Raw genomic sequence first — 25,138 nt, forward strand, 5'->3', positions numbered from 1 at the left:
GAAAAAAATTCCTCAGGTCCCTGAGGTCACTTTCTACAGAAAAAAATTCCTCAGGTCCATGAGGTCACTTTTTTCTATAGAAAAAAATTCCTCAGTTTCCTGAGGACACTTTTTTCTCTAAAAATATATCTCAGTTTCCTGAGGACACTTTTTTCTATAGCAAAATATTCCTCAGTTTCCTGATGACACTTTTTTCTGTAGAAAAAATTCCTCAGTTTCCTGAGGACACTTTTTTCTCTAAAAATATATCTCAGTTTACTGAGGACACTTTTTTCTATAGAAAAATATTCCCCATTTTTCTGAGGATACTTTTTTCTATTGAAAAATATCCTAAAGACACTTTTTTCTAATGAAAAATTCTTCAGGAGCCTGAGGACACTTTTTTCTATAAAATCCTGAGGAATTTGTTCTATTGAAAAAGGTCCTCAGAGTCCTGAAAACATTTTTCATTAGAAATTTTCTAATTAGAATTTTTTCTAATGAAAAATTCTTCAGGAGCCTGAGGACACTTTTTTTATAGAAAAAATTCCTCAGTTTCCTGAGGACACTTTTTTCTATAGCAAAATATTCCTCAGTTTTCTGAGGACACTTTTTTTTATAGAAAAAATTCCTCATTTCCCTGAGGTCACTTTTTCTATAGGAAATATTCCTCACTTCCCTGAGGTCACTTTTTTCTATAGAGCAAACATTTCTCAGTTCCCTGAGGACAATTTTTTCTGTAGAAAAAATCCCTCAGGTGCCAGAGTGCACTTTTTTCTATAGAAAATTTTTTGAAATCCCTAAAGACACTGTTTTCTAATGAAAAATTCTTCAGGACTCTGAGGACCTTTTTCAATAGAACAAATTCCTCAGGATGCTGAGGACACTTTTTTCTATAGAAAAAATACACTTTTTATAGAAAAATATTCCTCAGTTTCCTGAGGACACTTTTTCTTTAGAAAAAAAATTCTCAGTACCCTGAGGACACTTTTTTTCTATAGAAAAAAATTCCTCATTTCCCTGAGGTACCTTTTTTCTATAGAAAAATATTCCTCAGTTTCCTGAGGACTCTTTTTCTTTAGAAAAAAATTTCTCAGTACCCTGAGGACACTTTTTTTCTATAGAAAAAATTCATCAGTTCCATGAGGTCACTTTCTATAGAAAAAATTGTCCTCTAGCATCTGGTTAATTTATTTCTATAGAAAAAAAGTGTCCTCAAAGTATTTTTTTCTATAGAAAAAGGTGTTTTAGCCTACGCCTTATACCTCTTTCCATAAGATACCTGAAGTTACGTATGTTGAAGTCGGTAGCTGATAAAGCTCGTGATCACAGTTGGTCCATAGTTTGTACACTGTTACATTTCGCATCGGATGTGATTTAGACCACTGGGTTGCCCTTGGGATACTTTGGTGATCGGGGTACATTCAACATATGCTCATTCTTAATTTTTCAACGTTCTTCGCTGGTGGTTTAAGTTAAAAACAAGTAAAAAGTAAGTATCAGTCGACATTGGCCGACAGCATGCATGAACTGAGACTCCCCATAAATTATATATTTAGGGGGATTCTCAGAACTTTATGGCCTTGTTTGGACGTATGAACTTGTCGACAAAAATATCGATAATTTTAGGATATTTATCTTAACGATTTTATTTGGAATAAATTCTTTCCTTTTGCTAACAAATTTGATTTGTATTGACGTCCAAAAGTGTTGAACTTTTGTGGAGTAGATATGTAGATACCTAAAGGAATGGGTCAACATTGCCCATTTTGAAAGCTGATATTATTTGGGTGCCACCGTGGTGCAATGGTATGCACGCCCGCCTTGCACGCAGAAGGTCGGGGGTTCGATTCCCCGGCCAGGCAACATCAAACATTTTTCAACGGTGGCAAAATACCCCTCAGTAATGTTGGCGACATTTTCTGAGTATTTCAGCCTTGAAAAACTTCTCCATAAGTGGTGTCTTAAGACACGCCGTTAAGACTCGGCGATAAACAGTAGGTCCCATATCATTGAGCTAAATATGAATCGGGGTGCACTCATTGATATGAGAGAAGTCTCCCTTGTCCCGTATGGGATGTTGTGGAACAATGTTTGTTGTTGTTTGTTATTATTTTGGAAATCATTGCCTTCTTATTTATTGCGCCCACCAGCTGTATTAGTTTGCCATCGTATGATTTAGAGCTATTGGATTTACATAACCCTTAAACTGTGCTTAAGCGAAATTTTTAACTTTTTTTCAGACAGACAGAAAGACGGGCATTTCTAAATCAGCTCCAAATTATTTGAAACTGATGTCGTCCAACTATACTTGGTGTCTAAAACCATTATTTCGATAAGGCACATTTTGGTCGTGTGCTAGCCTAAAGGCTGCGTGTGTAAAAAAAACTTATTCCTACGAATTTATATTGTTATATGCAGAAGTTTCCAACTGCCGATCTTAGTTATTTCATTAGACCAGGAATTCTTGATTGCAATATGGAAACACAGCATCTTATAGTCCCAAGAATGTAATGTCAATGTTAAATATGCCAATAAAATGTCAAAACATTGTATACCACCGACTATATACTGAGATTCATACAGATTGAAAGTGCTGCATGTACACCTTACAGGTGAAATACCTTGAAGGTGTTAAATCACATAATATTTGTTCATGTGATTAGCATACGTTTATCAGTCGTCGTTACATTACAATTTTGTTTTATGGTTTAACTAAATGACGACTGACTATAATAGTACTCCGCTAATCTTCCCCTGTCTATAACTGTCTATAAAAGTTTGTGACGGAGGAATGGAATGGAAGTGATGAGCTGCAGCTTGTCTTACTTAATAGCTAAGGTAATTAAGAAAAAAGTAATAAAACCCATTTTATTGCACTTGAATCTGTAAAAGGTAAATGATGGGCAGGCAGGCATGGAACTCACACTGATCCCGATTCTGCCAACATCTTATCTTGCTTTTCAGGTTTTTTAGCAATGGAGGTGGTATTTTTACGATATGTTGTTGTTGATTTTGTTAAAAAATTTACAATTTTACTGATTATTTACATTCTGGTTTTGAAAAGAGGGGTTTTTACGGTCACTGTCAAAGCGAGAATAAAAACAAACCATTTTTATAGCACATTTCGAGTAATCACTTGTCGCAGAACTTGAATTCATTTCACATTTGATGTATGCGTTTTATACACGTGGCTGATTCCACTCCACAAGATTTTAAAATATTTTTTTTTACATTTTTACATAATTGTTTTATTTAGGTTTTATTAACAACTGAACTTCGCCATACCGCCATAACCTACAAACAATAACAAAAACACACAATAAAAATACACTTTTCATTTTTTATTTTGCAGTAGTTGACTTTTAATTAAAACCGGCACCGAATTTCAATAACAATAACAGAGAGCACAAAAGAGGTGAGGTGTTTGTTACTCAGCAAGAAGAAGAGTCAATGGAATCGAATCATGAGAGTGAATACAGCGGAATGTTGTTGCAGCGCTGCAACATTACTGCTGTCATCATCGGTCAACAAACAGTCAGTCAGTCAGCCAGCTCCAATCAGCAAACAAGTAAAGATAAATGGAGAACTGCAAAAACGTGAGTTGTTGTCAACTAACCACGTAACCACGTAGTGTGGGTTATGGTTGGGTAAACACAGACAGAATATAATATACACACAGTCCTCAGGGACTGGAGAATTTTTTTCTGTAGCAACAAAGTGCCCTCGGTGACCTGAGAAATATTTTTTTCCATAGAAAAAAGTGTCTTCAGGGACCTGAGGAATATTTTTCTATAGAAAAAAGTGTCTTCAGGGACCTGAGGAAGTTTTTTCTATAGAAAAAAGTGTCCTCAGGGACCTGAGGAAGTTTTTTCTATAGAAAAAAGTGTCCTCAGGGACCTGAGGAATTTTTTTCTATAGAAAAAAAGTGTCCTCAGGGACCTGAGGAATTTTTTTCTATAGAAAAAAGTGTCCTCAGGGACCTGAGGAATTTTTTTCTATAGAAAAAAGTGTCATTAGGGACCTGAGGAATTTTATTTTATAGAGAAAAGTGTCCTCAGGGACCTGAGGAATTTTTTTCTATAGAAAAAAGTGTCCTCAGGTACCTGAGGAATTTTTTTCTATAGAAAAAAGTGTCCTCAGGTACCTGAGGAATTTTTTTCTATAGAAAAAAGTGTCCTCAGGGACCTGATGAATTATTTTCTATAGAAAAAGTGTCCTCAGGGACCTGATGAATTATTTTCTATAGAAAAAGTGTCCTCAGGGACCTGAGGAATTTTTTTCCTATAGAAAAAAGTGTCCTCAGGGACCTGAGGAATTTTTTTCCTATAGAAAAAAGTGTCCTCAGGGACCTGAGGAATTTTTTTCTATAGAAAAAAGTGTCCTCTGGGACCTGAGGAATTTTTTTCGATAGAAAAAAGTGTCCTCTGGGACCTGAGGAATTTTTTTCTATAGAAAAAAGTGTCCTCAGGGACTGGAGATTTTTTTCTGTAGAAAAAAGTGTCCTCAGACTCCCGAGGAATTGTTTTCTATAGAAAAAAGTGTCCTCAGGGAACAGAGGAACTTTTTTTGTAGCAACCTGGACCTGAGGAATTTTTTTCTATAGAAAAAAGTGTCCTCAGGGACCTGAAGATTTTTGTTCTATAGAAAAAAGTGTCCTCAGGGACCTGAGGATTTTTTTTCTATAGAAAAAAGTGTCCTCAGGGACCTGAGGATTTTTTTTCTATAGAAAAAAGTGTCCTCATGGACCTGAGGATTTTTTTCTATAGAAAAAAGTGTCCTCATGGACCTGAGGAAATTTTTTCTATAGAAAAAGTGTCCTCAATGACCTGAGGAATTTTTTTCTATAGAAAAAAGTGTCCTCAGGGACCTGAGGAATTTTTTTCTATAGAAAAAAGTGTCCTCATGGACCTGAGGAATTTTTTTCTATAGAAAAAAGTGTCCTCATGGACCTGAGGATTTTTTTCTATAGAAAAAAGTGTCCTCAGGGATCTGAGGATTTTTTTTTCTATAGAAAAAAGTGTCCTCAGGGACCTGAGGATTTTTTTCTATAGAAAAAAGTGTCCTCTGGGACCTGAGGAATTTTTTTCTGTAGAAAAAAGTTTCTTCTGGGACCTGAGGAATTTTTTTCTGTAGAAAAAAGTGTCCTCAGGGACCTGAGGAATTTTTTCTTTAGAAAAAAGTGTCCTCAGGGACCTGAGGATTTTTTTCTCTATAGAAAAAAGTGTTCTCATGGACCTGAGGATTTTTTCTGTAGAAAAAAAGGTGTCCTCAGGGACCTGATAGAGGATAGAGCTACAAACCTGAAGTTTGGAATTAGGATTACTGTGTAGGATTGAGATATTGTGATATTGTAGGATTGAGATATTGAGGTAGCTTTGGAAATTCGTACTTATGTGTACTAAAAGTACTACTGTGTACTAAATTGGTACAATTTGGATTTGGATAAATGGATAGAGGCGGAATCCCGAAATTTGGAATAATGATTACTGTTGGAGTTTGGGATAGAGGCAGTTTTGGAAATTCGTAGTTATATGTTCATGTGTACGAAAAGTACTAAATGGTACTAAACTTAGTACAACTTGGATTTGGGTGAACGGATAGAGCTGGGATCCTAAAATTTAAAATTAATATTACTGTTAAAGTTTAGGATTGGGCGATGGAGACAGCTTTGGAAAATCGGACTTATGTATACGAAAGTACTAAATGGTACTAAATTGGGTACAATTTGCACTCGGGGGAACGGATAGAGCTGGAAATTTGGAATTAAGATTACTGTTGAAGTGTAGGATTGAGATATATAGGTGGTTAAGGAAATTCGTTCTTATGTGTATGAAAACTACTAAATGGTACCAAATTTGGATTTTGGGTGAATGGATAGAGCCTGAATCGTGAAATTTAGAATTATGATTACTGTTGCGTGGAGGAGTGAGACAGATTTCGGAATTTCGTACTTATGTGTACAAAAAGTACTAATTTTTTTACAATTCGGATATGGGGAACGCATCAAGCTAAAATCCTGAAATATAGAATTAAGATTACTGTTGGAGTGGAAAAGTATTAAATGGTACCAAATTTGCTATATGAATAAAGGTGGAATTCTGAAATTTGATATTATGGTCGCTGTTGGTGTGTAGGGTTGAGATATGGATGTGGTTGTACAATAAGTGAACGAAAGTTAGTAAATGCCACAATATTTAGTTCAAATTGTTTTTGTTTTTTTATACGCACTCGCAACACGCAAAGTTATAGGTTTTGGCCACAAGAATCCAGCCCCTGTTATTGTTTTTATAGTGTTTTGTTTAACTAGCTTTGGTGTCCGTTTAGTTCAAATCTGGTGACTCATTTTTAACACAGTTGCAGTTGACCAATCGAACTAAAACTTTGCGCACTTTTCAGATTTGGATGACAATACATGAATATGGAACCAAAACCTATATGGGTCTATTTTTTCCTACCGCCCCATATAACGGTACCACCCTATTTCAGGTAATTTGAGAATTTTGTCTTAATTTTTAGCCCGAATTGGCTCTAACTTGGCATTTGGAGTTCCCAATGGCCTAGGAATTTCCCCACTAAAAATTGTGGACATAGGTCAAGGTTTAGTATAGTCTCCATATAGCGGTACCACCCGATATAATTTAAATCTAGTAACTCATTTTTAACACAGTTGCAGTTGACCAATCGAACTGAAACTTTGTACACTTTTCATATTTGGATGACAATACATGAATATGAAATCAAAACCAATATTGGCCCATTTTTACAGTGTTGTATTTAACTTGTTACATTGTTTCATTTATCTTGCTTTTCAAATCTGGTAACTCATTTTTGACACAGTTGCAGTTGACCAATCGAACTAAAACTTTGCGCAGTTTTCAGATTTGAATGACAATACATGAATATGAAAACAAAACCAATATGGGTCCATTTTTTTCCTACCGCCCCATATAACGGTACCACCCGATTTCAGGTAATTTGAGAATGCTGTCTTAATTTTTAGCCCGAATTGGCTCTAACTTGGCATTTGGAGTTGCTAATGGCCCAGGAATTTCCCCTCTAAAAATTGTAGACATAGGTCAAGGTTTAGTATAGTCCCGATATAGCGGTACCTCCCGATTTTATTCAAACGTAGTAACTCATTTTTAACATAGTTGCAGTTGACCAATAGTGTTTCAGTGTTTTATTTATAAATGCACTTAAAACTAGAAAATAATTTGTCGCTTATGCTTGGTTCAATGAACATCGGCCGTTTGTATGAAAAAACTGCGTTCACACAGGCTGTTCATTCTCATATTTGAAATTTCAATGTATTTATACCCTACACCACTATGTGGGGAGGGTATTATAAGTTGGTTTTGCCCAAAAAGTTTGTAACGCATCGAAATAATGGTCGTAGACCCATACTTATATATACCAAAATGAATGTCTCGACGAGCTAAGTCGATCTGGCTATGTGTGTCCGTCCGTCTGTCCATATAAACCTTGTAATCAGGCTACAGGTCGCAATTTTGATCGGATCGTCACGAAATTTTGGATATTGATGGGGGTTCCGGGGGGGAAGAAGCCTATTCATTTTGGTGATGGTCGGATAATATTTAGGGGTCGGAAAGGGCAAAAAACTTAGGTGGATAAAAAGGGGTGTACCAAAAGCAAAACCTGACAATGAAAGTAGAAAATATAACCTTTCTAATGATGTAAAGTTGGTGCTCGTAGGTGATCAAACAACGAAGATATCACAATACCAGCAAATATAACCCCAATTTTCATTTTTGCGATTTTAATTATATTGACGAATATCACAGCTTTGGTTGGAAACTTTCCAAAAGCAAAGCCTGACTATGAAAGTAGAAGATCACGTCTTTACAATGACATAAGACAATCAGCTTTCAGACGAAGTATGAGCGGTCAAATTCGGTCTGGTAGTTGCAGAGAAATTCAAGGTCAAAGTTAAACTTTTGAGTTTTTTTAAACTATTTTTCATCAAAATATGAGTGTTTTTGTGGTTTTTATATATTCCAATGTATGAAAGGTGGTCAAACACCAACAAATAAACAATAAAATTACCAAAAAACTAAAAATAAATTCGAAAAAAAATGTCGAATATTTTTTCTTCAAAAATTTAAAAAAAAATAAAAAAAATGCTCCTTGGGTTTTCATAAATCTTATATAACTCGTATAAAAACTCATATACTCAAAAAAAAAAAAATTAATTTGTCTCAAAAAGCTGTAATTCATATGGAAACAGTATAGAAAAACACACATTTTTACCCATGTAATTTCAATAAATTGAAAAAAGTGGCAAACGGACGGAACGGGACGGGTACAAAAGTATATATGGGCTGAAAGAGGAGACTCTCGGGCACCTTCCTGTGAAAACAGAACCTTGTTTCATGTTGTTCCACAAAAGTTCTAGTCCACTAAATTTGGAATTTCATAAAATTTAGTACCTGAAGAAAAATAAAATAGCTCATGTTGTGTAAACGCTACTGTAATTTGTTAAAACGATTTTGAAAGGCCACAATCCTACCTACCTTACAAAAAACAACGAACACAATATCTGTTATAGTTTCCGAGAAATAGCTACGTCTTTCTCAAGAAATTTGCAAAAATTACGTATTTCCCAAAAATGGGGAAAATGTTCGTATTTTAGGGGCACACCACGCCCACACCACGCCCACACCTTCCAATATTTTGACCTAATTTGTTGGTTTCCTTAGTTTCAATATGTATACTACCATATAGAAATTAAATATCTTTGACAAAACAAAATTTTAATTTTTGGCCAGGAAAATCGATTCCTGAACCATTGTGCGGCGTAGGTAACCAAATAACGGAGATATCGCAATAGTCGGTAATACATCCCATTTATCCATTTTTTTTTTTTTTGGAGATCACGCTACGGGTCCCAATTTTGATCGAATCGTCACGAAATTTTGAGGGTTAATGGGGGTCTCACAGAGGAATGAGCAAAGAACTTATTTGGAGAAAAGTCAACATTTTATTTCAAATCCAATATCTCTGTTTCTTTAAGAAAACCTGGCAAGGAAAGTAGAAAATATCACCTTTACAACGATGTAAAGTAGGTTGTCGTAGGTGGTCAAATAGCAGAGATATGGCAATAGTCGATAATGCATCCCATTTTCCGATTTTTTTGTAATCACGCTACAGGTCGCATTTTTGATCGGAACGTCACGAAATTTTGGGGGTTAATGGGGGTCCCACAGGGGAAGAAGCCTACTGATTTTAATGATGGTCGGATAATATTCAGGGGTCGGAATGGGCAAAAACTTATTTGGAGAATGGTCAACGTTTTATTTCAAAGCCAATATCTCTGTTTCATTAAGAGGTGTATCAAAAGCAAAACCTGGCAAGGAAAGTAGAAAATATCACCTTCACAATGATGTAAAGTAGGTTGTCGTAGCTGCTCAAACAACAGAGATATCGCAATAGTCATTAATGCATCCCATTTTCCGATTTTTTTGTAATCACGTTACAGGTCGCAATTTTGATCGGATCGTCACGAAGTTTTTGGAATTTTATGCGGGTCCCACAGAGGAAGAAGCCTATTTATTTTGGCGATGGTCGGATAATATTCAGGAGTCGGAATAAGCGAAAAGTTTATGTGGAGAAAAGTCAACGTTTTTTTCTTATGCGAATATTTCCGATTCTAGTAGGAGTATTCCAAAAGGAAAAGATGTCCTTTATATTGACGCAAAGTATGTTGGCGTAAGTGGGCAAAGAGCCGAGATATCGCAAAATATATTATAAAATATAATTTTTTGTAATCAAGCTACAGGTTGGAATTTTGATTGGATAGTCACGAATTTTTGGGGGTTGATGGGGGCCCCACAGAGGAAGATGTCTATTGATTTTGGTGATAGTCGGATAATATTTAGGGATCGGAATGGGGAAAAACTCATGTGGAGACAAATTCAAAATTTTATTCTTTGTGAATATATGGATTTCTAGTAGGGTTATTTCAACGGCAAAGCCTGTCAATGGAAGAAGAAAATATGACCTGTACATTGGTGTAAAGTAGGTTGGCGAAGGTGGTCAAACAAGGGATATACCACAATAGTCGGTAATGCATCCAATTCTTCCATTCTACAGGTCGAAATTTTGATCGGATGGTCACAAAATTTTGGTTGCTTATGGGGGTCCCAGAGAGAAAGAGGCATATTTTTTTGATTAAACACCAAAATATGTTTGGTGGTAGTCGGATTATGTTCCCTAAAATAAATGTTTACCAGTGTAAAGCTTATGCACAGGGGTAGTGGTGTAGGGTATCACATGGTCGGTTCCGTCCCGACTATAGCCTTTGCTCATTTGTTTTGATATATTTATCAAACTGTCGTTGAAAAATATGATAGAAACAACGCGATAGAGGAATTTTACAACAATGATATGTTCTGAAGAGTTGTGTATTACATTCCAGCGAATATTTCCCCAAAGATAACATTAAGAAAAATTTGACGGTTTTGGAGATACGCTGCGAAATATATATAAATCACGAAAATTTTAAATATATTATAAATTTTGAGGCCATAAATTAGGTTATTCGTGTTCATTATGTTTTCAAATACATTCTTCTTGTTCTTATCTACAAGTTTGCTGCGCATGTCATGGAAAGATTCGTATTGGTTTCAAAGATATAGCCCCCATTTTCTTTAAGAAGTCAATAATTAGCCATGTTTAGATAGGGCCATAAAATCCGAACTCGATCTAACAAAACAAAATCCAAAGAGGGTTTTTGTCTATTGTGTCTGCACTTTCATAAAAACCGTATTTGAAATTGTTTGCACAAAATTACCTTGAAAATGTTGCACAGTGCTTTTAACGACAAATTAAATTTACAATAACTTGTTTTGAAAATTCATGTTCGATCAGCGGCACATATGCATCTACCTTGATTATTGTGTTATGTTTGAAATCAACCAAAAATAAGTGTAAACACCGGGTTGTATTTCAGAATTTCGTGAAATCCAGTGGTTTTCGCAGAATGAGTGTAAATTTAGTATTAACCTCAATAAGTATGTAGTATATTCTTCCACATGATGGAATCCCTCAAATAAAACGCTTGCATTTAAATTAAAAATTGTGGCAAAATGAAACGGCAAGCTGTTTATGTGAGAGATTTCATCACGTGGAAGAATATACTTATTGAGGCTAAGCGACAAATTATTTTCTAGTTTTAAGTGCATTTATAAATAAAACACTGAAACTTAATTTTTTTAATTACATTTCTTTTATTTCTTTAACCATAGGCTGAGGGTATTTAGCTGTGAATAAAGCCAACTGATTCTTTTTACTTGCTTTTTTAACGAGAACACTAGAACTTTCTATTCAAAGCCTTGAAATGTGGATAATTCATTTTTATTTCAACTTAATCAGTCATCAACTAATTGGCGGATAATTTGTTGTTTTCATTTATTTTGTAGTTTATGTTTTGCGTAGTACAAAAACACTTCTCGTGCCGCTGCTATTCTCCTCGCGCCCATGTCCTATGCATGATGGCAAATAATTTAAAACGTACTCATCTAAATCGCTCTATAAATTGTAGCAGCGCGTTGATATAATAATCGGATGTAATCGGATCATAAAAACGCCAAAGATATCAACGATTAGAGGAGGTGATAATAAGGTGGCAAGTGTGTGATGTGAGTTCGAGATTGTGTGTGTGTGTTTGTGTGGTTGTCCACAAAAGTGAATTTTACACGCCTCAACTAAATGGCTAATTCGAGCGAAATCGTTTAGCCGTTTGTTTGTTCGGGTGTGACATTAAATTTGTTTTGTTTTCCAAATTACATCAAATTATGACCCAGTTATAAAATGATGTAAGGGAAAATGAAATACGGAGAAGTCTAATGATGACAAATGTTAATTTTATTGGTTTATTTTCGTTCAATTTGTCAAGTAATTAGGTAATGGAATGAAATGAAATGTTTGTCTAGAGAATTATCTTGGGAAATTGGAGCGTAATTCTTGATTTCATATTATTGAATAAACAAATCGGATGTGGGATTCTGTACTCATTTTGGCGGTGGAGTCAAAGAATAAAATTTGAACTTTTGCAAGTAAAATATAAAAACAATATGCCTGTTCCAGAACCTTTATGTTACCGAACAAACAGTAAAGATTAGTAGATTCTTGCAGTTTCGGGAACAGACATAATTTTTCATTCATAACATTGCGTTTAGTTCTGGTACTATATATTTTTACGGATTTTAGCTTATCACAAATTTGTTAGTGATTTAATATGGCGCCATAACTTCGATGACTTTCAACATTTCAATAAATATTTATGTTTAAATATTTATGTTTGAAATAAATTTTACTTAATCCCCCGCCATTTTTTGATTTTTCAAATCACAACCTAAATTTCGAAAAAAACTCATTGCCTATCTTATAGAAATCTATTAGTTATCAATTAGCCATAAAACTGATTTAAAAATCTTATCTTTTTTTTATAAATCAATTCAACGACAACAAAATATCGATTAAAATTACACACACGTGTATGTATGTTGAAAATTGTTATTTAGTTCAATGTTAAATTAAAAGAAATGGGACAGAATATGTGACAAGGTTGATTTGATCATTTATTGTTCTATGGCCAATTATTATATGTTATCTTTTGTTATTCGGAAGTCAGACTTTAAAGGAGCACAGAAAAAAATTTTAGCCATTTGATAAAAAAATTCAAGATTCAATAAAAAATTTATCTATTTTCCGGAGATAAAAAAATTGTCATATTGACAAAATTCGATAAAATTATTTGATCACAGCAAAAATACTGATAAAATATTTCACATATTGACAAAAATATTTATTAAAATATTCCACATATTCCATTTTATCAGTTCAATATAAAAAATCGATAAATATTTTAGTCAATATGTGAAATATTTTATCAGTTGTATTTTTACTTTGTGATCAAATAATTTTATCGAATTTCGTCAATATGATAATTTTTTTTATCGCCGGATTTTTTTCTGTGGTGACATTAACCCTTTCGGTGATTCTATGCTATATGGCATAGCCAGTTTTTGAAGCCCGTTTTAAGGCAAAATTATTATGGGTACCCATTTTTAATAATTTTGTATTTTTCCCTGAAGTGTTATCTAAAAATAAATCAACAACAAGTAAGAACGGCTTTAAGTTCGGCCGGGCCGAACTTGTTATACCCTCCACCAGTAGTGTATCAAAACGTCGATCTATACCGACAAATTTTTGGCGTAAAGTTTTTAGACTCAAAGAAGACTAAATACCAATTTTATGATATTTTAGTAGGATAATGTGGTTAAAACCTAAAAAATATCGTAAATCACGAGGTGCGCTTCTATGGGGGATATAGGAAGACGTGGACCTATACTGATAATTCTTTTCTGGAACATTTTATAACCGCATGAAAGACTAAATAACAAATTTCAGTCATTTCGGTGGAATATTAACGTCACATCCTTCACAATTATGAAAATCGGGAGGTACTGTACTATGGGGGCTGTATCGAAACGTGGACCTATACCGACGAAATTCAGTCGGAAAGGGTTTTACTTCCAACGTAGAGTAAATACCAAATCTCAGCCATTTCTGTATGTTGTTGTGGCCACAACCCTCAAAAAAAGGAAAATCGGGAGGTACCGTTCTATAGGGGCTATATGAAGGCGTGGACCTATAGCGACAAATTTCATATGGAAAGTTTTATAACTCAAATGAGGACTAAATATCAAATTTCAGCAATATCGGAGAAATATTGAGGCCATAACCTTCAAAATACCGGAAATCGGGAGGTATCGTTCTTTGGGGGCTATATGAAGGCGTGGACCCATACCAACAAAATTCTGGGGGAAAATTTTATATTCCCAACGAAGGCTAAGCACCAAATTTCAGCCATTTTGGTGTGATAACGAAGCTAAAACCTTCAAAATACCGAAAATCGGATGGTACCGTTGTATGGGGGCTGTATTAAGGCGTGTGCCTGTACCAAAAAATTTCTGTGGGAAAGTTTTATTACCCGAACGAAGACTAAATACCAAATTTCAGCCACTTTGGATGAATATTGAGGTCACAACCTTCAAAATACCGAAAATCGGGAGGTATCGTTCTAAGGGGGCTATATGGAGGCGGGGACCTCTACCGACAAATTTAGAGGGGAAAGTTGAATACCCCTAATGAAGACTAAATACCGAATTTCAGCCATTTCAATGGATTATTGTTCAAAATACCGGAAATCGGGAGGTACCGCTCTATGGGGGCTATATTAAGGCGTGGGCCCGTACCAGCAAATTTCTGTGGGAAAGTTTTATTACCCGAACGAAGACTAAATACCAAATTTCAGCCACTTTGGATGAATATTGAGGTCACAACCTTCAAAATACCGGAAATCGGGAGGTACCGTTCTAAGGGGGCTATACGGAGGTGTTGACCTATACCGACAACTTTAGAGGAGAAAGTTGAGTACTCCTAACGAAGACTAGTTACCGAATTTCAGCCATTTCAATGGATTATTGTAGCCATAACCTTCAAAATACCGAAAATCGGGAGGTACCGTTCTATGGCAGCTATATGAAGGCGTGGACCTGTACCGACAAATTTCTGGGGGAAAGTTTCGTACCTCCAAGGAAGACTAAATACCAAATTTCAACTATTTCGAAGTAATATTGAGACCACAACCTTCAAAATACCGAAAATCGGGAGGTACCGTTCTATGGGGGCTATATGAAGGCGTGGACCCATACGAACAAAATTCGGGGTGAACTTTTTATATCACCAAGGAACACTTAATACCAAATTTCAGCCATTTCGGTGTGATAATGAAGCTAAATTGGGTGCCACCGTGGTGCAATGGTATGCACACCCGCCTTGCACGCTGGAGGTCGTGGGTTCGATTCCCCGGCCAGTCAACATCAAATTGTCAACGGTGGCAAAATACCCCTCAGTAATGTCGGCGACATTTCCTGAGTATTTCAGCCATGTAAAACTTCTCTACAAGTGGTGTCTAAAGACACGCCGTTCGGACTCGGCGATTAACTGTAGGTCCCATATCATTGAGCTAATATGAATCGGGGTGCACTCATTGATATGAGAGAAGTCTCCCTTGCCCCTTATGTGATGTTTGTGGAACAATTATATTATTATCAAGCTAATACCTTAAAAATACCGAAAATCGGGTGGTACCGTTCTATGGGGGGCTATATCAAAACGTGGACCGCCCATTTGCAACACCAAAACATCCTAGGAGTAATAGAAACTTCAATACCAAATTTCAAAGCTCTATCTTAAAAATTGCGGGCTGTATCTTGATTTCAACAGACGGACAGACAAACGGACATGGTTATATCCACTTAGAATTTTACCCTGATCAAGAATATATATGCTATTTCTTTAAATACTTTCAATGCCATATGGCATGGTGTCCAAAAATCACTTTTCCAAACAAAATGTTAAAAAATTAATTTTGATTATTCATATAATGGACATAAGTATACATATTAGGCCGGGGCGATTTGAAAACCTTAATGAGGCCTTCGCGTATCTGATTCCTGGGATTGAACTGAGCAAAAAAGTCCAATAGACCATAGGTCTATCGCGAAAATCGAGCCTCCCGATTTTGACTTTATCCACTTTTTTTTTGGACATTTAAGCATATAACGGCCAAACCATTGAGATTTTCGATCCAGTTCAAAGACAAAAATTGTAGCCAAGACAGTGATTAAGAACTCTCTAATACATTGCAAAAGCATTGGCAGTTTTGGCCTTGAGAAGGTGCAAACTTTTCGGAAAATGTCGATAAATGGCACTGTGCTACAAAAGTTGACCAGAAAAATATTCGAGCGTTCTTATGCGAAATTCTATCGTGTTGGGATCCATGGACAACGAAAATGCCTTTAGTACGTTTGGGTCACTTCGTTTTATTTTTTTATAACGGTAAAAGTAGTGAAAATCTGGGTTTCTTGCATTTTCAAATTTAAACGGGCATATCTTCTTTTTTTTACAACGGATTTCTATTGATCCTTCTTCCTTTTAAAGGGGTGAATAATATCTTTCGAACATGTTATTATTTTTTTAAATCGGTTAACAAATTGCTAAGTTATAGTGGTTTATGTCTGAAAACCCCCACAAAAAATATAACTGAATTTCTCATAAAAAACTTAAAGTCAAAATCGGGAGCCTCGATTTTCAAAAATATGGTGAAAATAACAATAAAACATCAGTTTGAAATATTAATTGATAAATTGAGTGCAAATCCAATGTGCACATGGGTTCCATCTATACAGCCTACAACACCAGGGAATTTCGTTTTTGAATAAAAATAATTTTTCGTTTGTCTTTTTTCCTCCTCCGACAATTTCGAAACGATCCAATTTTGGCACAATTTGTCCTCTATCATTAGAACAACTTCCTTCAATACGTTCGACAATATAGATTGAGCCATGCAATTGTTGTAATCATTGTCATGGGACTTTTGGAAACTTCCCTCCGCAAAAAATCTCAACGCAGCGCACACTTTTAAAAGTGGGGGTATTGCTGTTGATCTGTAACTTACTTTGAAGTCATCCTTTAACGTTTCCACAATGTAAACTACGGCATCCTTTTCAATCGAAAATACGCCTTAAACCTAAAATAATTTACTGATTATACAGTTCTTTTCAACGTGAGCTTCAACTTACAGTACAGATGGCAATTTCAATGGATTCGACTTGTCCCTCAAATTTCTTCTAATAGATGTCATGTCCTGTACATTTCCTTAATCATCAAAAACTAATTTCACTGAACTTATTCTTTTAAAATAGTTTTTTTTTGGCGAATTGTGCCTTTTGGATTTAATAGAGTTCACAAGTTTGAAAAAACACTGATCGATAACACGTTTATCGACAACCCAGTTGGGTTGGTAACAATGATACAACATTTCATCTCAGTTGTGCTGACAATTGACAACGCAACTCAAGTTTAGTGGTAATGCAAAATCGACCCCTAAACAAAGATGTCAATATTATAAGATAGGAAAAGTCAATTGTGAAAAATTAACTGTAGAGGGAGTTAACCTCTGTTGCTACGATATCATAGCAACATTCTGTTAAACGAAAACTGTTACTCATTGGAATATTGACAAGAAAAACATTAAAACTCAAGTTTGACGGCATTCGCTTTTGGTTTTATATTAAATAAAAAATAAGAAACAGTGAAGAAATAAATTTCAGCCACAAAACACGACGTTAATGTTTTCTGCCGCGAGAAATGGGAATCAAAAACGATTGGCATTGCTGTTATCAATTCCAGTGAGTTGTGTTGCCATCTGTAACCAAAATGTGGAACTATTAGCATATGTTTTTGGAAAATGCATTTGTTCGGGTCTTTATTGCTATACGTCTTTGCCCTAAACAAAGACGTACAGCAATCAGTGTTCGGAAACAAACAGTACATTATCATAAGGTACCGTACATGTACACAAACACTAAAAATAATTATAAAGTTTATGTACACGTACACAAACATTAAAAATCCATTTTAGTGTTTATGTAAGTGTACCCAACGAGAATCGAAAAGTTCGTCAAACACACATGTTTGGTACGCAACCTCCATCGTAATGTAACAACCACGTACCCAACCGAAAAGGTTGCGTACATCAGCGCGTACATTAAAAAACCACGTAGAGTACATCATAATGTACCTGTAGAAAGAAAGTGTTGCTAGGGTACACTTACATTTGTTTGGTTAATAAGGTATTAAAAATATTAAGTTTAATTTTTGTGGAATATATACAAATGAAATACATGTAAATATAAATGAATATGTATCTTCAATTAATTACTTAATTAATGAATTACTTTTTGCTTTTTTGTGTTTTTCCAAATTATGAATTGCCGTTGAGGTTCCCAGTGACTGGTACCTAGCTGTGAAGGCAACATCCGGTCTTTGGGTCTGCTATATTTTTATAGTTTGTTTACAGGTAGAATTATCGTAGTTTTAGGTTTTGATAAGTTAGAAAGTCAGAACTAGGTATATTATTTTATAATTTACGGAAAATTTCGCGAAAACCCTTTGGAATAGTTGCAGGTAGCGTAATTTTTTAACAAAATTAATTTTTTGCAAACTATATATGCAAAGAACCCCCTCAAATGCTATTTAATTCATTTTTAAACGTTGAGTGAAAATAATTATGAAAATGCCAAGACCAAAAAATATTGTTCTTCGTGATATGTTCAGTACAAACGAATCAAATCAAACAGTGTGTAATTTACAAAATTATGTCAACAATATTTTAAATTGGCATTCCGCAAATTTAGAGCGACATTTGAAAATTGTGCATCCCGATTTGTATGCGAACTATATTGATCAAAAACGGGAAAACGTAAAAGAAAAAAGAGTCATCAAAGTATTATTAAAACAAGTAAGAACAGACTATAGTCGGACGGGGCCGACCATGTGATACCCTATACCACTATCCCTGTGCACTAGCTTTCCGGGCTAGCTTTTGATAAATGATAACTTTTATTTAAATGTATACACAAAAGTTTTGATCAATTTAACACGCTAAATATTATCCGATCAAACCGTTGACTTGCACGCTACTTCTTCATCTCAAACCAAAACTACGTTTAAAATTTCGCGCCGATCGGACTATTATTGCGACCTACAGAGCGGCTACAAAATCGAGCAAAAATTTTGTTTTTGGTCCATTTCATCCCTTTAACATTTCACGATCATCGCCAAAAACTAATCAGTTCTATTCTGGTCCAAACCCGACCTCCATACTAAATTTCGTGACAATCGGTCCATAATTGCGGCCTCTAGCTTGATTACAATTTTTAATGGACGGACAGACGGACGGACGGACGGACGGACACACATCGCTAAATCGCTTTATCTCGTCGAGATATGAAGTTTGGTATACCACATGAGGGGTCTACGACGAATATTTCGCGGCGTTACATGAATTTTTGGGAAAACAAACTTATTATACCCTTTTCCACATTGTGGTATAGGGTATAAAAAGTGTGAATCCAAAAAACATTGAAACAGCATTGGTGGAACTTTTTACAAAAAATGGACGTCCTTTACATATGGCCGAAGATAAAGCCTTCAAAGTTCTTATAGAACCTGATTTAAGTGTACTCGGGATAACTGTAAATGAACATAACGTAATGGAACGAATTATCGCTTTCTCAAAAAATATTAAAACGGAAATCTCAAACGATCTTAAAGGGATATTATTTTCCCTTAAGATGGATATCGCAACAAGGCTGGACTTAAGTATGCTGGGTATTAATGTTCAGTACATTAATCGTTGTTAAAACGTTGGCTATAAAGGAGCTTAGATCAAGTCACACTTCTGAATATTTAAAAACAGTTATACTGGATGTTCTAAAGTAATATGATGTTGATATGCGTAATATTTTAACTATTACAACCGACAACGGATCAAATATGCTCAAAACTGTACGAATCCTGAACTCTGAAATGCAATTGTCGATAAATAATGATGCCGCGGATTTCGAAGAAGATGATATCGATTGCCGAATAGATATTGACACAATTGAATCAATTGATTTTAACATCTCATCGAACACAATTACTAGCATTCGTTGTGGTGCTCACACTCTCCAACTGTGTGTAAACGATATTCTGAAACAGTCGGCAATAAAAGACAATGTCGATAAGATACGATTCGTGGTAAAAAAAAAAAACTTAGAAGTAAAACGATTTTAAATTTTCGAAGAAGTGAACTCTACAAAAAACCTATCATTGATTGTGCAACACGTTGGAATTCAACATATAAAATGATTGAAAGATGCCTGGAAATGATGGAAATTATAAATACAATATGCAAGGATTATCCTGATTTATTTCTTGAATCTGAAGAATGGTCTTTCGCAACTGAATTCTTGGGACTATTTAAACCTATTTACAATGCTACCATTAAGTTACAAAGCGAACAGTTGTGCTATAGTGAACTATACATTATTGTTATGGATATAACATTTCAAATTGACGCTTTACCGGATAGCAACATGAAAACCCTTCCCAAAGAGTCCTTGAAGATAAGAAAGGATAAACATTTAAAAAATGAACTGTTTAACGCAGCTGTGTTCTTGGATCCACGAATCAAAGTATGCTTAACCTGCGAACAAAAACAAAGGGCGAAGAACTACATACTATCGTTATATGAACGCATGAACTCAAAAGAAGGTAAGTTTGCTTAAGTAAACCAGAACAATGCCTATTTATTTATATCAATAATCTTTTATGTTTCAGAACACAATACAAGTCACCCAATATTAGAGGAAACTCCATCACCGAGTAGACCAGATGCAGCCAAATCTTTTTCCGATTATCTGCAAATTATAGATCCTACCACAGAAATTCCGAGTTCATCTAATTTACACAATTTAGAAGCTGATTTTGCCAATTATGAGCGGCAATCAAGATTGCCACTAAATGAAAATATAATAGCGTTTTGGAACTCTCACAAAACCCATCATCAGTGAGATTGCTAATATGTACAGGCAATACCGTCAACCCAAGTAAGCGTGGAACGCTTATTTTCTGCTATGAAATACATATTATCTGATCAGCGCAATCGCATGTCAGCAACAAATCTTGAACATATATTAATGGTAAAAGTTAATGGGGATTTCAATTATGAAAGTTGAGCTTTCTCCTCTTAAATTCTATTTTCTTTAGTATGTTAATCTTTTTTATATTCGTTAATTTTTTATAAAATAAATAAATGTTTTAATATTTACTGGTTAAATATAAATATAGTTACTTTTGTATTTTATTTATACGATATTCATTCTTATTTTTATGGTTGCATTTTTCCTCATGCCATTCATATTTTATATTTCTTTATAAACATCACTCAGGTGTACGCAACCTCCATTTGTTTTTTAGGGTACATAATGATGTACGCTACGTGGTTTTTTAATGTACACGCAACATTTATAACGTACGTACCCAACCAATTCGGTTGGGTACGTGGTTGTTACTTTACAATGGTGGTTGCGTACCAAACATGTACGCTACGATTATCGTTGGGTACATGTACACAAACGCTAAAAATTGTTTTAAAGTTTGTGTACATGTACGGTACCTTATCGTAGTGTAACTTTTCATGCTAGGTACGGTACAAAACGTTATTGTACGGTACCTTAATGTAAGTTTTCGAACGCTGACAGCAATAAAGACCCGAACAAATGCATTTTCCAAAAACATATGCTAATAGTTCCACATTTTGGTTACAGATGGCTACACCACTCACTGAAATTGATAACAGCAATGTCAATCGTTTTTGATTCCCATATCTCGCGGCAGAAAACATTAACGTCGTGTTTTGTGGCTGAAATTTATTTCTTTTCTTATTGTTCATTCAATGAAAAAATCAAAAGCGAATGCCGTCAAACTTGAGTTTTAATGTTTTTCTTGTCAATATTCCAATGAGTAACAGTTTTCGTTTTACAGAATGTTGCTATGATATCGTAGCAACAGAGGTTAACTCCCTCTACAGTTAATTTTTCACAATTGACTTTTCCTATCTTATAATATTGACATCTTTGCCCTAAACAAAGACGTATAGCAATAAAGACTCGAACAAATGCATTTTCCAAAAACATATGATAATAGTTCCACATTTTGGCTTCAGATGGCTACACAACTCACTGGAATTGATAACAACAATGCCAATCGTTTTTGATTCCCATTTCTCGCGGCAGAAAACATTAACGTCGTGTTTTGTGGCTGAAATTTATTTCTTCACTATTTCTTATTTTTTATTTAATAAAAAAACAAAAGTCAACGCCGTAAAATTTGAGTTTTAATGTTTTTCTTGTCAATATTCCAATGAGTAACAGTTTTCGTTTAACAGAATGTTGCTATGATATCGTAGCAACAGAGGTTAACTCCCTCTACAGTTAATTTTTCACAATTGACTTTTCCTATCTTATAATATTGACATCTTTGCCCTAAAAAAGAAAAGGGCAACCCAGTTCGAAATTTGCTCGGCCTTCTTTATTCTTTTATTTTTATGATGTCAGAAATGAAGCAGGAAAGCAGGCGAGGCAGCTTATGTACCCAGACCGTTAAGGCCTGCGTACATAAGCTGCTTCGCCTGATTGCCTTGCTCTCCTGCTCCATTTCTGACATAATAAAAATAAAAGAATAAAGAAGGCCGAGCAAATTTCGAACTGGGTTGCCCTTTTCTTTTTTACTCTTTTATCAGAAGTAAGCAAGGTAAGCAGGCAAGGTAGCTTATGTACTCAGCCCTTTACTCGTACAAAATCTTATTAGGAATTTGTTTGTTTGGGCATTTTATCCGGACATAAATCCCAACTAATGTTTGTAGTTATGTCCGAGTTGATTGACGGATATAAGCCCAATTTCATTTAGAAAATAATGTTCGGGTACTTTTCCACACATTTCAGTCGTTAACCATCAGTCTATTTTGAAACGTTTGATAATTAATTACGGGTGTGTATCTGCGACAAGCTGCGGATCAAGTCCCTAGCCGTCTCTTCCTTAGGATACCTTCCCACAAATGTTCAACATGATTATTTAATAGCTCGAAGTTTTCGAAGATCCTTGGAAATTTATATCGATGCTACTCGTTGTGGTCCTGTTTATAGCGATTTTATGTTTTTCGTGGGCAAGTCCATGCTTCCTGACATAGTAGGCCGAACGCTCTAAGTTATACGGTGTCCAACTGAAATGACTAGTGGGCCGAATATCTATCGACAAGAAATGATTCCTAAAATAAGATCTACTTCCAAAATGGACTATGTCGATCAATTTCTTCATGTACCTCCTCCGCAACCAGGGACGTACGCAGGGGGGGGGGGGCACAGGGGGCCCGGGCCCCCCCCCGAAATGGTTTGGTCGAACATAATTTGTTAAGCTACTGTAACTACTTATTATATTTTTTTCTCATAAAAATGTTTGTATGTTTGAAGATTTCAAATTAAAACATACTTTTCTGAACAGAAAATGTTCATCATTAACAAGTTTTGTAAGAAAATATTTGAAATTTTTTTGTTTGTATGCTGTTTTTGAGAGAAACTTCCAATGAAATCTGAATTACTTCTTCATGTCATATCATTCCACTATCAAATGCGAATTCCATAATGAATATACTCCAACTTTATGTCATATTCGAACTATATATAGCTCTCGAAGCTTAAAACTCATTCAGTAACAACAAAAATAGCGATTTGAGTGTTGTGGGAATGGAAGTATATGAAAAAATGTCTATTGGATAAAATGTATGAAGAGTCGGTCCTTCGTGGACTCCATCATGAAAGCCATTTAGAAATTTGTTTTACTAGCATCGCCAAAATTTTGTTATCCTATTTTAGACAAATTAGCTGCTAAACAGTATGAGAAAATAATGAAGACAAATGAATTTTTGTGCGTCACTTCATTTTTTTCTTTATCATCACCGAAGTAAAATTGTAGCCTCAGACTTTAAGGTGTACGAGATTATATACACTAGGATACGAAACAAATAGGTCTCATCAAAATAATGATTTTAGACTCCACATATGTTTGGACGATATTCGTTTCAGACAAGATGGAAGTACTTACCACCGTCCGTCCGTCTGTATCTCTGTTTGTCTGGCAGGTTGGAACTCATGATAACTCTCGAACGGATCAACCTATTTGGTCCAAGATATGGATCTCGTAATGTTTTGTCCAAATTAAATTCAAGTTATATCGGTAGCTCTGCCATAAAAGTTAAAAAATGTTAATTAAAATGGTCGAAGGGACTAACCGATTCAGTCTAAAATCGAACCTAGTATGGACTACCTAGTTCCACTCGCAAATTAACTTCCAAAAGTACATCAAGTTTCAAGAGATTTTTTTGGACAACATCTTCAGGTCCCTCATACAAGTCTAACATAACTGCAGTTTAAAGACTGTTCGAGGATCCTTTGGACATTTTGTAGTCTTGTTTACAGCGATATCCTATTTTTCGTGAACAAGTTCATGCTTCCTAAAATAGCTTATGGGCGCGGTAACTATCGAGAGGAGTGTCTCTCAAAATAAGATCCGTTTCCAAAATTAATTATCTTATTATTAGCAAATAATTATGTGGGGTTCTTTTGTAACATTATATTAAAAGTAAAAATAATCCTGGAATCAGACTCTATCTCCTCCGGTAAATAACATTGTGCAACATTTTTAAGGTAATATTGTGCAAACTATTTGAAGTGAGGATTTTGTGAAAGTACAGACCCAAAATACAGAAGCCCTAGTTGCGTTTTGTTGAGTCAGACCCAGCACGGATTATCCAAACATTGTTAAATATTGACTTTTTAAACCAACTCGGGGCTATATTTCTGAAACCAATGAATATCTTCTTCTGACCTCTGAAGCAAATTTGTAGATAAGGGCCAGACCAAGGCAATTTGTATAAGGTATATGCATGAATTACAACAAGTAAAAAATTTACAAAAACAACATTGTTGTTATTGAAAATTAATTGTCAAAAATAAATATTGAATAATAGGGTCGTTCCAAAATTTTTTTCAGGAAATTTTTTACATTTTGAAAATCCTCTAAAATAGAACAAATTTGAATCAAAATGTAAATATAAAGCATGTCGTAATTCATTGTTATTACACGTTTACGGTGAAAAGAATAATTTTATGGTAGCAAATTTCGAAGTTTCAAATTTCATGAGTAGACCCTATTAAATTTTGAAAACTAAATTTACAAAAAAAAGTAAGAATAAAGCAGGTTGTCACTTCTACCTTGTATAAATATGCCTTGGGCCAGACTAAAATATTTGGAGAAATAATGAACTGGAAGTAGATTTATTGCCTCAAATGTTATAATATATCTAAAAATTCCATAATTTGTATACATTTCGCACCATATCTCCATTCTTAAAAATTAAGCTAAGATCATCGAAATATTGAAAATCTTGCTATAGCAGAGATAACGGCAATTCTTTGTGTTTGTTAAATTCTGCGATAAACCATAACGTGGACCTATATGATTATATTCTATTTTCAATTCTAAATATCCTACTCTGTAAATATTTAAAATTTTATCCTAAATATTATGAATTCTTTCTGTTGAATTTATATGCTGTGTATCAATATTTCACATAAAATTCGAAAAATAGAATAGAATATGGGTCAAAAGCTCCAGTCCATCG

General features: G+C 34.8%; 1 protein-coding gene across 4 annotated transcripts in view; it reads right to left on the reverse strand.

Annotated features, from left to right (window-relative positions):
• The window catches only part of Picot (putative inorganic phosphate cotransporter protein picot), a 149,823-nt gene extending 132,992 nt beyond the window's left edge, over nucleotides 1-16,831 (reverse strand). For 2 of the 4 annotated variants that reach the window (XM_073991255.1, XM_073991253.1), the window contains exons 1-2: nucleotides 16,653-16,831; nucleotides 16,529-16,600 (exon numbers count right to left, since the gene is read on the reverse strand). The gene's annotated coding sequence lies outside the window, so the exon portion shown is untranslated. Of the gene's footprint in view, nucleotides 1-2,906; nucleotides 6,181-16,528; nucleotides 16,601-16,652 lie in introns of those variants that run through there. The other 2 variants (XM_073991252.1, XM_073991254.1) reach the window with 2 other exon arrangements.
• Nucleotides 16,832-25,138: the final 8,307 nt, after the last annotated feature.

Source organism: Musca autumnalis, unplaced genomic scaffold (genome assembly GCF_047663935.1).
Source record: "Musca autumnalis isolate F117 unplaced genomic scaffold, ASM4766393v1 scaffold_5, whole genome shotgun sequence".
In the NCBI taxonomy this organism is placed as follows: domain Eukaryota; kingdom Metazoa; phylum Arthropoda; class Insecta; order Diptera; family Muscidae; genus Musca; species Musca autumnalis.